Consider the following 15,473-nt stretch of genomic DNA (forward strand, 5'->3'; position numbering starts at 1 on the left):
CCTTGACATTCTCACAGTAGCATGCTGCAAGTGTGTCTATTTCCTTTCTGTGCCTTTGCTTCTTGAAGGTGCGCTAGCCTGTAGTGGGTATATAGCTGAATGCCCACACTGGAATATACAGAACGTGCATTAGGACTAGGTTAATGGGAGATCTTGAATGTTTCATAGATTCATAGACGCTAGGGCTGGAAGGGACCTTGGAAGATCATCAAGTCCAGCCCCCTGCCTTAGTGGAAGGAAGTCAGCTGGGGTCATAGGATCACAGCAGGATAAACATCCAAATGTCTCTTAAAGGCATTCAAGGCAGGCGCTTTAACCACCTCTGATGCCAGGCTATTCCAGACCTTGGGGGCTCAGACAGAAAAGAAGTTCTTCCTTATGTCCAGTCTGAAACGGTCATGGAGGAGTTTGTGACCATTCGACCTCGTCATCCCTTGGGGAGCTCTGGTGAACAAACGTTCCCCCAGATCCTGGTGGTCACCCCGATAAACTTATAGGTGGCCATCAGATCACCCCTGAGCCCGTGCTCTTCCAGGCTAAAAAGCCCCCTGGCTCTCAGCCTGTCATTGTAAGATCTGTTTTCCTGACCTCTGATCATGCGTGCGGCTCTTCTCTTGACTCTCTCAAGCTTCTCCACATCCTTTTTGAATTGTGGGGCCCAAAACTGGACACGGTACTCCAGCTGCGGCCTCACCAAGGCCGAGTACAACAGGAGAATGACGTCCTGGGATTTACTAGAGAAGCATCTACAGATGCAGGCCAGCGTTTTGCTTGCTTTGCTAGCCGCAGCATCACACTGAAGGCTCATGTTCACCTTGTGGTCAATCATGACCCCCACGTCCTTCATCCAGCGTAGCACTGCCGAGCCTATAAGCATGGTGCAGGTTTTTCCTCCCAAGGTGGAGAACCTTGCATTTTTTGGTGTTAAACACCATCAGGTTTTCATCCGCCCATTTCCTGAGCCTGTCAAGATCTGCCTGGATCACCCTCCTGTCCTCAGGTGTGGATGCTTTACCCCACAGTTTGGTGTCGTCGGTGAACTTGGCCAGTCCGCTTCTGACACCAATGTCTACATCATTGATGGAGATGTTAAACAGTATAGGCCCTAGGACAGAGCCTTGAGGGACCCCACTGGTCACAGCACACCACGATGATAGACTTCCATCAACCACCACCCTCTGGGTCCTACTGCAGAGCCAAATCCCCAGCCAGTGGATTGTAGTGGACCCGAGGCCGCAGTTGGTCAGTTTTGCCAAGAGGTGATCATGGGTTACCAGATTGAAGGCATTTTTAAAATCAAGATATATGTTATCAATCTCTTCTCCCTCGTCCAGGCGATAGGTCACCTGGTTGTAAAAAGAAATAAGATTGGTCAAACAAGACCTACCTGCACCAAACCCGTGTTGGTTATCCCTCAGGATGTTGCCGTCAGCCAGTCTGGTAAAGATGGCCTCTTTGATAATCGTTTCCAAGACCTTCCCCGGGATAGAAGTCAGGCTGATGGGCCTGTAATTTGCCAGATCAATTTTCCTCCCTTTCTTGGAAGATAGGCACCACATTGGCCTTCTTCCAGTCTTCGGGCACTACACCAGAGCGCCAGGAGCTCTCAAAGATCCGTGCCAGGGGCTGGGCTATGATGCTCGCCAGCTCCTGGAGTACCCCGGGGTGTAGATTGTCAGGGCCGGCTGACTTGAAGGTATCCAGCCTCTCAAGCCATTCCTTCACGAGATCAGCTTCAACGAAGGGTGAGGGATCTCCCTCACCTAGGTCTCCCTGTCCTGTAGTGGGCAGGGGGGGTCCCATGGGACTGGTGAAAAACTGATGCAAAGTACCCATTTAGGAAGTTGGGTTGCTAAATGGGAACTGGTTGATTTTCCAGATTCTTGAAGTTTTAAGTTAACAGACATTTTGTGACATTAACCTGGTCTGGGCACTTCAGTGGTGGCAGGTATCAATTGCTTTGTAGTCAAGGTTTGAACTTAGTGTCTCAAGAAAGGGGCTGAGGGGGGAGGCTGTTGACTGGGGATGGGAGATGCTTATGCCTCCTCCAATTTGATAGATTTATGTCTAGTCTGCCTATTGAGGTGGACTGGTTAAGGGATTCCTGGATCATGTTACCCTAAAAATGCATGTTGGGTTAAAAAAAAAGCCTTCTAATCATTATATATGGATTGTGATGTTAGTTTTCAGGCTGTTACTGGAGGGAAGATGCTTTTGGGTTAAAGGTGTTGGCTTCTGGACCCAAGCTGTCTGTGTCCAGTTCCAGACTTTGTTACAGATTTGCCTGTGTGACTTCAGGTAATTTCTGCTAGCTGTTAGGACAGCCAACTCCCAATCTTGCCTTTGAAAATATCCCCTTAATATCTTTGGCCCAGATCCTCAATGGTATTTAGGCACTTAACTCCCTCTGAAGTTAGTGGGAGTTTGGCATCTAAATACTGTTTGAGAATCCAGACCTCAGTTGCTATGCTGTAAAACAGGGATGATAAATCTTATAGTTCTTGTAAAGTGTAGACCAGTGGTTCTCAACCTTTATTTAGACTCCAGGTACACTGCCATAACTTTTCTGAACTTAGTGGCATTCAATTTAAAAAACAGTTTACAATATTTATTAGTTTTTTACAGTGTGTTAAAAATAAACACAAATAAATAAACACAAAACCATGCCTGGAAATACATTTTTTTTATACAAACTGGAAAAAAGTATAGATAATCATATATAAAGGGTCAGTTGAGAATCACTGCTCTAGAAAGATACTATTATGGCTCCTGTCACCATGAAGTCTCGACATCCCATGTAGTTATCTCTGGAGCAGTATTATAAGGCACAGAGACTATGGGTCAGATTCCATCTCACTCTGAAGGTGTCTCATAGCACTTAGTGGTTTAAGTTTGAGGCCTAGAAACAGGATTTTTGAAATACAAAATATTATTCCTTTTAGGAGTGAGGGCTTTGTGCAAAAGCATCATCTATTTTAAGATTTGCAATAAAATCTTAAATCTTCTGTTTTAGTGGAAACTGCTCATATTCAGCATATTTCTTTAAAAGTTAGGGGAGAGGAAGGGTGAGGAGGGAAAAAAAATGAAGGGGCAGGCCCTACAAGGAGAGGCTACGGGACCTGAACCTGTTCAGCATCCACAAGACAAGGCTGAGGGGGATCTAGTGGTCATTTACAAACTAGTCAGAGGGGACCAGCAGGCACTGGGGGAGTCCCTGTTCCCCCAAGCCCTGCCAGGAGTGACCAGGAATAACGGTCACAAGCTGGCAGAGGGTAGATTCAGACCAGATATCAGGAGGCACTACTTCACGGTCAGGGCGGCTAGGATCTGGAACCAACTTCCAAGCAAAGTGGTGCTGGCTCCAGCCTGGGGGTCTTTAAGACAAGTCTAGACAAACACCTTGCCGGGGTCGTTTGACCCCAGTACTCTTTCCTGCCACGGCAGGGGGTTGGATTCAATGATCTGCTCAGGTCCCTTCTGACCCTTCTAACTATGAAACTATGAAGAAATCCTACTGTACATAAGTACAATCCCTGGCAGAATCTGACCCTGATCCTGGTTAACAACCCTAGATACTACGGAATTAACAATAAGAAAGGTAACTGCTAAACTGAAGCAAATAATTGAAATAAAGGACTCCAAAAGAGCTAGAGCCGGGAATGCGTTAGTACAGAATCTGTCATTTGTGCTGTAACATGAATGCAGGGGACTCTATCCTCAGCTGGTGGGAATCAGCATTATTCCTCTGAAGGCAAATGGCCAGTGCTGCTTCAGTTAGAGCTGAGATTATAAGACTTCACATATTCTTTATTGCCAAAACTTCAGATTTCACTCTCATTCTTATGTCCTCTATGCTTTTTCCATGATGCTTCTCTGGAAAACAAGCGGCATCCAGGCATTTTGGAAAGTGCACTTAACTTCATCAAGGTCAGGAATATTTATTAATAACCATCTTTAAATATAGCCCTCTCTGAGCTATTTTAAATTCCTGGACAAGCCCAGGATCCTGGGTTTTCAGAAGTTGGCACTTGATAACTTTGATTCCAGCGCAGGCGAGAACTAAGTTTCTTATCTCTCTTCCACTTGGGTGTGATGGCTGTTTGATTTAACTTTTTGGAACCTGCGAGCTTCCTGTGGAATTGGAGTTGTAGCAGCCCGGGGAATGCTTTCCATGCCTTCCAGATAAACCAATAATAAATTGGCTCAAATAGTGGTTCCTGAGAAATGGTGACTAAACCAAAGACCTGAAGGGGCTGGTTATGCTTATTCTGTAAAGGTAAAGGAAATAATCAGGCTGTACAATAACCATCCAGAAGCTGGGATAAGAATACTATGTGGCACTTAAAACAGCACATTTTGCCTTCAATTCTCAATTCAGTGTACAAGAGAAGGAGGTCAGAAGTATCTTCACTTTTACAGTTTGGGAAACTGAGGCACAGTGCAATCATTGACTCAGCCCAAGACCATGATTAGAGCTGGGAACTGATTCGAAGACAAGTTCTAACTACAAAATATGTTGCCTGCACTTTGGCAGGTCTGTAACCTCTTGCGTGGTAGCTCTACTCCCTCGGGTGTGAGAGCCTTTAGGTACACAGGCTCTAAGCAGCTCACTGCCCGTATCGAGACTCTGTACCCTTATGTGAGTGGCCAGCTGTTCCTGGAAAGGGCCTCTTTCTGGGGATGTGCCTAGCCCTGCAGGCTGGTTCTTCCACTTAAAGTCTTGCAGCCCTGTAGGCCCCTCTAACCCGCACTGGTGTCTTGTTGCTCTGGACACTGCAAGCAACGCATTCCTCATCACAGCATGTATTTCTCTTCCCTAGCTTCTCAGCCCTGATGCAGACTTCCTGACCTAAGAGCACTACAGGGAAGGGTCTATTATGCTCTCTTGGCAGAGGCTTCTGTTGCCTGAACTTACACAGGACAGGATATCCTAGCTGGTATTACCTAAACAAAAAGCCAGAGTCACTAATTGGAAGAATGACCTTCGGTGAGACCAAAATGTGTAGGGAAATGGGAGGGCAGCCTGGTTGCTGGCTGAGTCCCAGCCCCAGCACTGCTTCAAGGTTCCAGGTAGAAGGGGGTCACCTTCTCCCTCCTTTCATACAAAGCTCTTGACTGCAGCAGCAGCAGTGGTACAGCTTTCTTGCCAGTAGCAACCCCAGCTGTGACTGTCCCATTACACTTACCATTAATGGTCACGGAGGAGTTGGATGGATCTGCCACTGGGCCCTTTAAAAAGAGTAGTGAGGATGGTGTAAGCCCAAACCTTCTTTTTTGCTCTGGGAAGTTGCCCCATCTGCTAGCAAGGAATAAGACTAGCTTCACTCCACACATTGATGATATAGCATGATAGTGCCCAATGAGTCTGTAGTGCTGGGAATGGTACTTGTCTATCATGACAGACAGCCTCTTTCCTAAATAGCTTACCAGCTACATCAGTGGCATATGGAACATACCCATTTTATGTCCACCTGGTAATGGAGATGAGCAGAACTACCATATCTACCCCCCTGTGATGAGAGAAGCCCTGTCATAAATTGGGATAATTTGGTTGAATGAGGTCTCATCACAAGTTTTTGAGCTGTATCAGCTTCATGGCTCTGCTTTTATCAGAGTCTTTATTTTTTTTGCTCTATAACAGTTTTGAATGTGTATATCCAACACATCCTTAATTCTCCCTTGTTTCTCACTCCCTGTATTCTGGAATAACAACATAAGTGCTATTCTAGGTCAGACCAATGGCCCATCTAGCCTAGTCTGTCTCCAACAGCGGCAGAAATAGATGCTATAAAGGGAAAGCATTGAACCAGATATCTCTGAAGTGATCCATCTCTCCTATTCAATATCCACCATTACTGCTTTAGGCATGCCAAAGGAAACATCTCCAATCATTCTGGTCAATAGCCATGAGTAGATCCATGCATTTATCCAGTCCCTTCTTCATAGATTCATAGATTGTAAGGCTGGAAGGGACCTCGGAAGATCATCAGGTCCAGCCCCCACACCAAACAAGAAAGATAGCTGGGGGTCAGGTGACCCCAGCAAGATGACTGTCCAGTCTCCTCTTAAAGATTTTCAGGGTAGGTGATTGTACCACTTCTGGAGGGAGCTTAAGATGGATGTTATGTTGGCAGCCTGGCAGTCCTCTGGCACAAAAGCCTCTTGTAATGAGAGGTTACATCAGCAGCAGGCAAAATGCGGCCCGCGGGCTGGATGCGGCCTGCCAGGGCATTCTATCTGGCCTGTGAGGCCCTTAAAAAATTTAGAAAATTAATATTTATCTGCCGTGGGCTGCCTGTCAAGCTGCCCTCGATGGCTTGCCAAAACTCATTAAGCAGCCCTCCGCCCAAAATAATTGCCTGCCCTGGGTTACATACTATTGCTAGAAATCCTGCAATTTCATGTTTGAGTTCCATCCAGTCTTTATGACTCAATGTCTGGTTTATTGATTTGTTCTAAAACTTCCTGTGTTGTCACTTCAGTGGGGTCCAACTCCTCAGACCCATCTACTAGAATGAATTGATCAGGCATAGGAATTTTCCCAGTATCTTGTGCAGTAAACACTGAGGCAAAGTATTCGCTTAGCTCCTCTCTTCTAGCCTTGTCCCAGAGTGCATAGTTTCATAGTTTCTAGGGTCGGAAGGGACCTGAGTAGGTCATCTAGTGTGACCCCCTGCCATGGCAGGAAAGAGTACTGGGGTCAAACGACCCCAGCAAGGTGTTCATCCAGCCTCCTCTTAAAGACCCCCAGGGTAGGAGCCAGCACCACTTTGCTTGGAAGTTGGTTCCAGATCCTAGCCGCCCTGACCATCTTTTACATGTTGGTGGTCTAGTAGTCCCACCAATTCTGTAGCTGGCTTTCTGCTTCTGATATATTTTTAAAGCTTTTATTATTAACTTTAGCACCTTTTGCTAGATGCTCCCCAACCTGTTTTTGGTACCCTTTTTGATTTGTTGTATATGCTTTTCTTGAGCCTCTAATATTGTATTTTTAAACAGCTTTCTAGCTGTTTTTTTACATATTTGACAACTCCTTTAAACCTTCTCCTTTAAACCTCCTTTCTAACTTCCTTATTTTTGTGTGATTTTCATTCCTAATGATGTATATTGACATAGTGGACTTTTTTGGTTTACTCCTTCCCATCAGAACGTTTCTTGTGATTGTTATGGTCGGTATTACAGTGGCTCACCAACAGATCTCTCTTGAACCAGGTCCTGTATGTTACTCGGGATTAGGTCTAGAATTGTTTCTCCTCTTGTTGGATCCAAGATGAGTTGCTCTAGAAAGCAGTCATTTATCACACTCAGAAATTTTATTTCCGCATCTTGCCCTGATGAGGTGTTTACCCAGTCTGTGTAAGGATAGCTGAAGTCTCTTATTATTATTGCTTGTCCTATTTTAGGAGCTTCTGTAATCTTCCTGAAGTTGCAGTAATCACCTTCACCTTCTTGATCACATGGTTGGTAATGCAATCCTACTTCTTATTCAAATAAAGATTTTCTACCCAAAGGGAATTTTATGTTATTTTTCCTTTCAGGTAAGATTGTTATGCTGTTTCTGTCTATACTAACCTTAAAATACAGTGCCACTCATCCACCTACACATCCTGCTCTGTCATTCCTATATAGTGTGTAACTTGATAGATTGATTATTGTCCTTCCATCAAGTCTCTGAGATGCCTATTATGTTGTCACCATTTAATACCAGGCATTCTGGTTCACCCATGTATTGCCATAGGGCATGTGTAGATGAAATGAGGGCCCTATATTGAAGGGGCGGGTTTTTAAAAACACCGCTTCAATTTAGGGCCAAGTAAACCTCTGTGTCATGTACACACCCGTGCACTTACCTGCCTTGCTGGCAGTGGGGAGGGCAAGCTGCCAGCAGGCGAAGCGGTCCCTGGGCTGCAGTGGGGGGGACCTGGTGCTTCCTTCCACAGAAGCAGCAGCCCTCCCTGCCCAGGTGGCACCCTCCTACAGACACCCAGCTTGGGCAGTCTCAGAGGGCACTGCAGCTGCAGGGGGAAGCACTGGGCCCCCACACAGCTCAGGAAGGCAGGTTCCAGGGGGAAAAAAATGATCAGGCTCACCGCTTTTTTTCTTGGGTGGAGCCTGCCTTCCTGAGCTGCTGCCAGGCTGCCTGCACAGGCTTCCTGCAGAGCCCCTGAGCTGCACGGAGCCTGGTGCTTTGCTCCGTGGCTGTAGGGCAGCAAACTAAAACTCCTCAGAGTTTTAGTTTGCTGCACCCCAAGTCACTTAAGGCGCATTATGCCACCAAATTTACTATAGTGGCTGGAATTACTGTGCAATATGTCACCAATACGTGCAAACACCAAAACCATTAAAGTGGTGTAAAAGCATTTAACCCACTTTACAGTGTCGTGCACATGTGCTCCTCATTTCATCTACACACAGCCATAGATGGTTTCCCTTCTGGGATGACTCTTGACACATCAAGGTAATTTTTTTTGGACTTCCGTAAAGGCTTAATTTCTTGCTCTAGGCATTTTCTTATTGCTTTATTTCTTATTTTCGTAATCTTGAGACTCAGCCAGCAAATTTCTGCAGTTAAGATCTTTAATTTACTTTTCTCATACTCCAGGATCCCAGTCTGGGTGGTTATAACAGTAGTCTCCCTTATACTATGATTTTCATTTGTTCTGAGAGATTTTAGTTTTGCAAATCTTCCCATCTTTTCTGAATTCAGCAGGGGCTGATCCAACTGCTCTTCATCTTGCCTGTTTCTCAGTATTGATCCTCCAAAGTAGACACATTTTTCCTCCTTGTTCTAGTCCTTTACTTCTAAGTTTGATCTTTGTATTTCTCTTGCTTGCCAATTACTTAGATTTTTGTCTTCTCTATGTTGATCTGCAATGTGAATTTTCGGCTCCCCTGTTCCTAACTTGTCTGTCCCTTTGAATATTAACATTGTTCTGATTCCTTCAGTTCCTGGTGTACTTGGTGATACATTAGTCTTGTCCATGCCAGCAGCTGGATCACATAATGCAGTGATCAGTTGGGTGACTTTCAGTCTGTTTTTTCTGGGTAGCTTTTCATGGTTTCACAGAGGAAGCCTTTCCTCATTTTGACTTGTTTCAGAGTAGGCGCATGTTATGTTTGCTGTTTCAAGAGGAGCTTGACTTAGTATAGGAGGTGCTTTTTCAAAAATGTCCTTAAGAATCACTCAGTGCTGTTTGTATCTTGCCTCAGTTAGCTTCCCAAGAATCAGACTTCCCTTGTAAAAGTCAGTGAATCGCTATTGCAAAGCAAAGTAGTCCTGGCATCCCTGGACTGGAGGTATCGCATTAGCTTTTGGTTGCTGTTACAAAGACTCATTCTTCCTTGCTGGGCTAATTAGCTCATTTTTTTGTGGATGCAGATTTTAATTTTGAATTGGCACTGTAAGGAGGGGTTGAGGCTTCAGGGAGCTGAAACCCAGCTGCTGGTAGGCAACAGTTTATAGTCTGAAGGCTGGGAGCAAGCTGCAAATGGTGATTAGTAAATGAGGGCAGAGTCACAGGGAGGGCTAAGAGCTCAGGAGCAGAGTGGAAGGGGAGAGGAGTGGAAGGAGATAGGAGGCTGTGATGTCGAGGGAGAAGCACAGACTCTGGGTGGTTCCCCAAGGTCCAAAGGAAGGCAGCATGTGTGTTTTGTTTACAAGGCTGCCCCATGTAAAATAGTGTGTTTATACAAGCCAGTCCCTTCTGGGTTGAAGGTTTCCAAAGCAGCTGGATGAGTAACCTGCTTACAGGCACTTCCTGGCATTACAAGGGCAAGGGTCAGTTTTGAGAAATGTCTAAAATAATAGGCAGGAAACTGCTCATGCAAGGATATCCAGTGCTAATGAAATAGCCCATTGGTACCCAGAGCCCTTACAAAAAGGTGTTGCTTGTGACCATGGTATAGCACCTGGCTGGTCTAACCCAGGCTCTTCCAGCAAATCCCAGAAAAGGTAGTGGCTCCCTACCCCTACTCCACTGTTTATTCACAGAAGAATTTGTGAAGCTTCAGCCAAGAGACAAGAAGCCACAGCCATTTGAAGAATGAGCTTTACACTACAGGCAGGAGGGGCAGTGCTGTGTCAAATGCATTTGCTGCTATTTTGTTGATAGGCAGGACTAGACCATGTTTCTGCTCTTTGATTTGCAGCAAAGTTGTTTGTGCTCAGATTTGAAATGGACTCCCACAACCCATCAAAATGAAGAAAAAAATGCAAGTGTGGAGTCAGTGGACATGAGCCAAAGGACAAGACTATAATGTAAAGTTGCAGTCTTGCAGTGCATAGCAAACTGCTGGCTCGCAGGGGCTGGGAGCAGGCTGCAGCCGGGTGTAGAGCCCAGATCCAGGCAGTAGGCACTGATTGCAGGCTGCCTAGGAGGTCTGGGCAAGCTGCGAGCGATAATTAGCGAGTCACAGGAAGCTAAGAGACCCCCCCCCAAGAAAGGGAGCTAGGGGAGAGATTTCCTCATAGAGGAGCCAGAGAACAGAGTTAATTTCCTGGGGAAAAGAGAGCCAGAGGTGTGGGGGCCAGGAGAAGACTCAGGGTTTCAAGATGGGAGGCAGCAGAACCACATCGTGGACCTGAGTCAAAGACAACCTGAGAAGGAAGACTGTAGTGCAAGGCAGCGGCAGGAAGCTGGACTCATCTTCTGAGACCTGGGAGGACTCAAGACTGTGAGTGCACCCTGTATGAACTATGTTAAGGTTGTGTTATGGTTCTGCCATACATTTGTGATGTTTCCTGAGAGGCAAGTGTGCCTAGGAAATGAACTGGGTGAAGTTTAAAAACTGCTTGAGCTAAGGCTAAACAATCACACTAACCCTGCTACACACTGGTTTTACAAGCGCCACAGCTATCTAGTTTGCTCTCTAGTGTAGTGCAGGCCAGAGAACTTCACCAGTGATTCTTTCTGTGGAGATGAAATCCAACCCCCACCCCCAATTTGAAAGTGATGATTTAGGGGAAAGGCTGTCAACTGGCAAAAACTTGGGAAAATGTACTGGGATGTGTGGCTACTTTTAATGGCTCGGCTGCAGATTTGATGGATGTTAGTGATTGTCAGACTGACTCAGTTTACCATCTCTGGAAAAGGGTTAGTGGTGCTTATTTGCTCTGTTGGAACCACGCAGTATTGTGAGACCCTTGAGCAGAAGGAATTCTAGACAAACGTGTTATGAATTATTAATGTATTAAAGGAGGAAGAATCCTAGAAGACCGGTGTGAAATACTAGCCGGAGGAAGTAGATCAGTGGCTGGGAATCCTGCAACTTGTTTAAATGTCTGTATTGGGTTTAGTGTTCCTGATCCAAGGAGGTGAGAGGAAAGGGGGTAGCAGACGGTTATTCCTTTGTAGCCACAAGCCAGAACATTTGGTAGGATCAAAAGTGTGTGTTTGTGTCCTTTGGGGAAGGAGAGAACCAAACTGTGTGGTGTGAAGCTCTCTGGACTGCTAAGGAAAGGGCATACCAAAGTAGGGGATGGAAGCAAATTCAGTTGTCTAGTTTTGGAAATCTTGAGAACAGCAGCTAAGATGTTATGTAGGAGTAGGGTGGACTGGAGTCCTGAAGGCAGCAAACTGCCACACTGGGATGTTACATGAGACTGTGCAAATGCACTGTTACCTCTCCTCAGTCCCGGCTTCCAACTGCTGAAGTGCTGTAATAACTGCTTGCCGCATGTCTGGAAATAGCTGCATGTTTCCTCATTCTGGATCTCAGGGTAATTTATATCTGTGTACAAAGCTGTTGTTAAGTGTCCAGACCCCAGTATAAGAGGCAAGATGGAACTAGCTGCACTGGAACAAAAGCCAAGTTGTCCAAGTGGCTGCTTTTGGGGGATGACCAGCTTAAGGTTTGTCTAGGCCGGGGGTACAGCCCACAAGGCAGACCTGACCCATGGCTCTCACTGCATACAATATGCAGAGCTGGCCTGGCACTTGGGCACAAGCTGGACTGCTCCATGCCCTCCCACCTGAAACTGTGGGGATTACAGGCACACGCATTACAGAAGGGAAAGGTGAACAAAGATCACGAAGGGGTCAGAACTCACTGTAATCTTGTTCTGAGTTTGTACAGGCCCTGTTGCAATAGGGCCCTGGTCTGTGGCATGTTATAGGCATTACTGCAATACAAATGATTTAAAAAAAAAAAGAGTGGACAGCCAGGGTGATTTCATTAACCAGCTGGAAATGACAGAGGGAACAGGCAGGTCTTTAAGTTGTTAGGAATCATAATGCATCTTACCAAGCCCCTTCCTAGCCCCAGTGTGTTGGCAGGGGTCTCTTGGCACAATACATCCCTATGATTCCTGAACTGGTGAGTAGTTAGGCTAAAGCTTGAGGCTTGTCTTGGTTTCACATCCCTGGATGAGGAAGAGTTGCATCGTCTGGCAGGTGTTACGAATACCATCCCATGGAAATGCATCCTGTACCTGGAAAGGCTGTCAGTGATCGAGAAAGCAGGATTCCAGGAAGTGCATGGTAAGTGAATGCTTCTGAAAGGTTATATTAGAGTGATGTTGTAGCTGTGATGGTCTAGGAATTTTCTGAGAGGCAAGGATTCCTTTGATGATATGTCTTATTAGGACTAGTTTCATGGTTGGGACAAGCTTTCGAATGCCTGTCTTTAAGTGGCCTGAAGTAGAATGTCTTGCATTCTTAAACTGGCCAGCTCCATCCTAACTAAGTATGCAGTTTGTCCAATAAAAGATCTCGCCCAAAGAAATCCTTGCCTCTGAAAAATTACTCACTTTAATGCTTTGAGTGAGAGGAGCTCCTATCGGAACTCACCACTTCTAAAAGGAAGGCTCAGTTTACAAACACAGCAGCTTATAGTGGCACAGGGCCTGCGCGTTCCTAGTGCTTACAATTCTGGCTCGGACAGCAAGCAGAAAAGAGCTCAGTTTAACCATAGCTGTATGCAAACTCAGTCATGGCACTAAAGCAACTGTGAGCTACGAAGGCCTTCTGGGTAACAGTGTGCAAATGAGTAACACCAAGCATATAATTTGGTTTTAACAGTTCTGTTTTAGTTATAGTTTTTGTGAGACCCTGTGTCTTTGGTATGATTTAATCAACAATGAGATGGAAGAGGGGTCTCTGCTGGGATGTGTTAATGCTGTGTGCAGGTAGTACTTGCCACCATCAGCCTGGGAAACTCTAGGCATGTAATGAGGGGTAGCATAGCATAGTTTGCCGAATGTACTGTATGAGTTGGAAAGAGAAATGGTGGAATTGTGACCCCTTCAGCTACCTGGAAGGCAGGGGGCACCTTGCCATGGTGGCATGGGCAGGGGGAGGGCAGCAGGGTGGGGAAACTGGATTCCTTACTCAGCAGCTCACATCCACCCCGTCCCCCTGTGGCTTCTGCTCAGCTCTGCTCTGGCTGTGCTGCTGGGGGGCGGGCGAGGATTAGGGGGGAGCATCATTTTAGGTCCCCCTCCCCTCACCAGCAAAAATAAGTTGGCGCCTATGCAATCAACCCTGACACAACCCAATATGTAACATCCTAACCTGTCACAGGCAAAGCAGCAGGACCATGGTGGTCAGTACCCTGTTGCTGAAAGGTTGTTAATATAAGCTTGAGAGATCCCAGGAAGACAGCCATGCCCCTTGCTACAGAAGAAGGCAAAAACCCTCATAGGCCATACCAATCTGAGCAAAGGGCCAAGACCGGGAACCTCAGTCACGCCCCTGTCAGAGTTCCTAGCCTGGGCTGCAGCCAACACCCAATGCCTCTGAGGAAGGTTTTAAACCTAGTGTAGTGGTAGAGCCAAGGGTAAAGAATTCCCTTCTGGCCCCATGCGACAGCCAGCAAAAGTCACAAATGGCCTGATCTGTAAAAGAATAACGTGCTCCCATCTCTCTAAAGCACTTGAGATCAATGGATGGAGAGCTGTTGCATTATTGCAAATTGGTAGTTTGTTTCTTTTTATTTAAAAATGTGATGGGCTGGGAGAAAATAATTTAGTTCTGTTTCTGTTGTCCTGGGAAGACTATGAAAGTTGGCTGCTTCTCAGATGTAGAAGGAGATGTGATTAAGGTTGCCTAATCCAACAATGACTTGTGCTAAGAGACTGCAAACAATTTTGTGGGATAATGGAAAGGCATCGGGTTAGAGTGTTAGGCTGCTGTTTTAGGTAACACAGTGGCCTGAAACCTTTCATTGGATTAAGACTGAAACTCAAGGGCAAACACCTAACTAGTTTCCATGCAGTTCAGTGTGGACAGAACATGAATATGGAAAGCACGGGTTCATAATTATGAAACATGATTCTGCAGCTAAATGGGCCCTCCATATGCCTGGTGCAACACCAGTGACCTCAAAAGTTACTTCTGTACCATGGGCCAAATTAGAGTGATGCATAGAAAAAGAATGTATTTAGATGTACAATGCAGCATGGGGACTCACCGAAATCTGGGGAGTATCTTCAGGACTCTATTTATTTTAATTAATTAATTGCTTTTTAAATTCGCCACATATTACAGGCTGCCTGTTCCTGCATAGGTTTGTGAAGTTGATGGGATTCTTACTCTGGGTGTTTTGGTGCTTCAGTCTTATTTCAAAGTTAAAAGCTTTTAAAGATAATGGTTGGAACTAATAACCCTACAATACCAACCACTAAGCTTTTCAGTTGACTAAAAAAAAAAATGATTATTTGTGATAATCAATTTGTGATTATGATGTGCTTGCTTTCATGTGATGGCAGTAATTTCAAGCCTGTATCCCATGCGTGCATCATTCTTTATCATTCATTCTTGTTTCTGTAAGGTTGCAATACTTTTATTTAATAAGCAAGCAATTTCAATCTTCTGCAAGATATGGGAACAGCAGTGTGGAGTTAGAAAAGCTTTAGGAATTACTAGTACCCTGAAAAGGTCTTTACGTGTTAATATGATTCTGAAATGGACACTTGGTATGAATTGAGCCAGGAAAGTTTGAGTCTCATGGCTGGAGTCGCACAGAATGTCTTCATGCCATACATCCGTGCACTCCTGCTTGCCTCTGAGAGTGACTTACCTACTTCCAGTAGCTGGAGATTTGACATCTTCTGTCAGTGGGGTAAATGGATGTGCTTTCTCCTCTGCTTTCTGCTGCGCAGGGCAGGCATGGGACAGTGCATAACTGGAACCAGGGTTACATACAAATTAGCTTGCTTAATGGGATTTTTGAAAAAAGTTGTGATCCCCGTCTGCAGTTCTTCACAGGTACCTGTGCTATCTATCTTTCCTTGGTCCGAACTATTCTTTTGTTCATATTCTAGTAGCATTTGCTTTCTGCAGTCAGATTTACAACCTTTGTGGCTGGGCATGCATAGCTTTATCTCAAAGGGGCTGGAGGGGAGGGGATAGGGTGAGGAGAAAAAATAGTGACTATGATTTTAGAGGTACAGAAGATACTTGTCATCCCCCAGTACTATGAGAACACTAAAGCATTAGGGTGCAGGTACTGGATGCATTACAGCCAAACTCAGA

The 15,473-nt window shown here is 45.5% G+C and overlaps 1 protein-coding gene across 1 annotated transcript in view; it reads left to right on the forward strand.

Annotated features, from left to right (window-relative positions):
* Positions 1-8,180: 8,180 nt before the first annotated feature.
* TEKT3 (tektin 3) overlaps positions 8,181-15,473 on the forward strand; it is a 247,429-nt gene continuing 240,136 nt past the window's right edge. Inside the window, exon 1 of the mRNA XM_090059970.1 lies at positions 8,181-8,458. The gene's annotated coding sequence lies outside the window, so the exon portion shown is untranslated. The remainder of the gene's footprint in view (positions 8,459-15,473) is intronic.

This window comes from Crocodylus siamensis, chromosome 8 (assembly GCF_052110815.1).
Source record: "Crocodylus siamensis isolate JL-2025a chromosome 8, ASM5211081v1, whole genome shotgun sequence".
NCBI lineage: Eukaryota > Metazoa > Chordata > Crocodylia > Crocodylidae > Crocodylus > Crocodylus siamensis.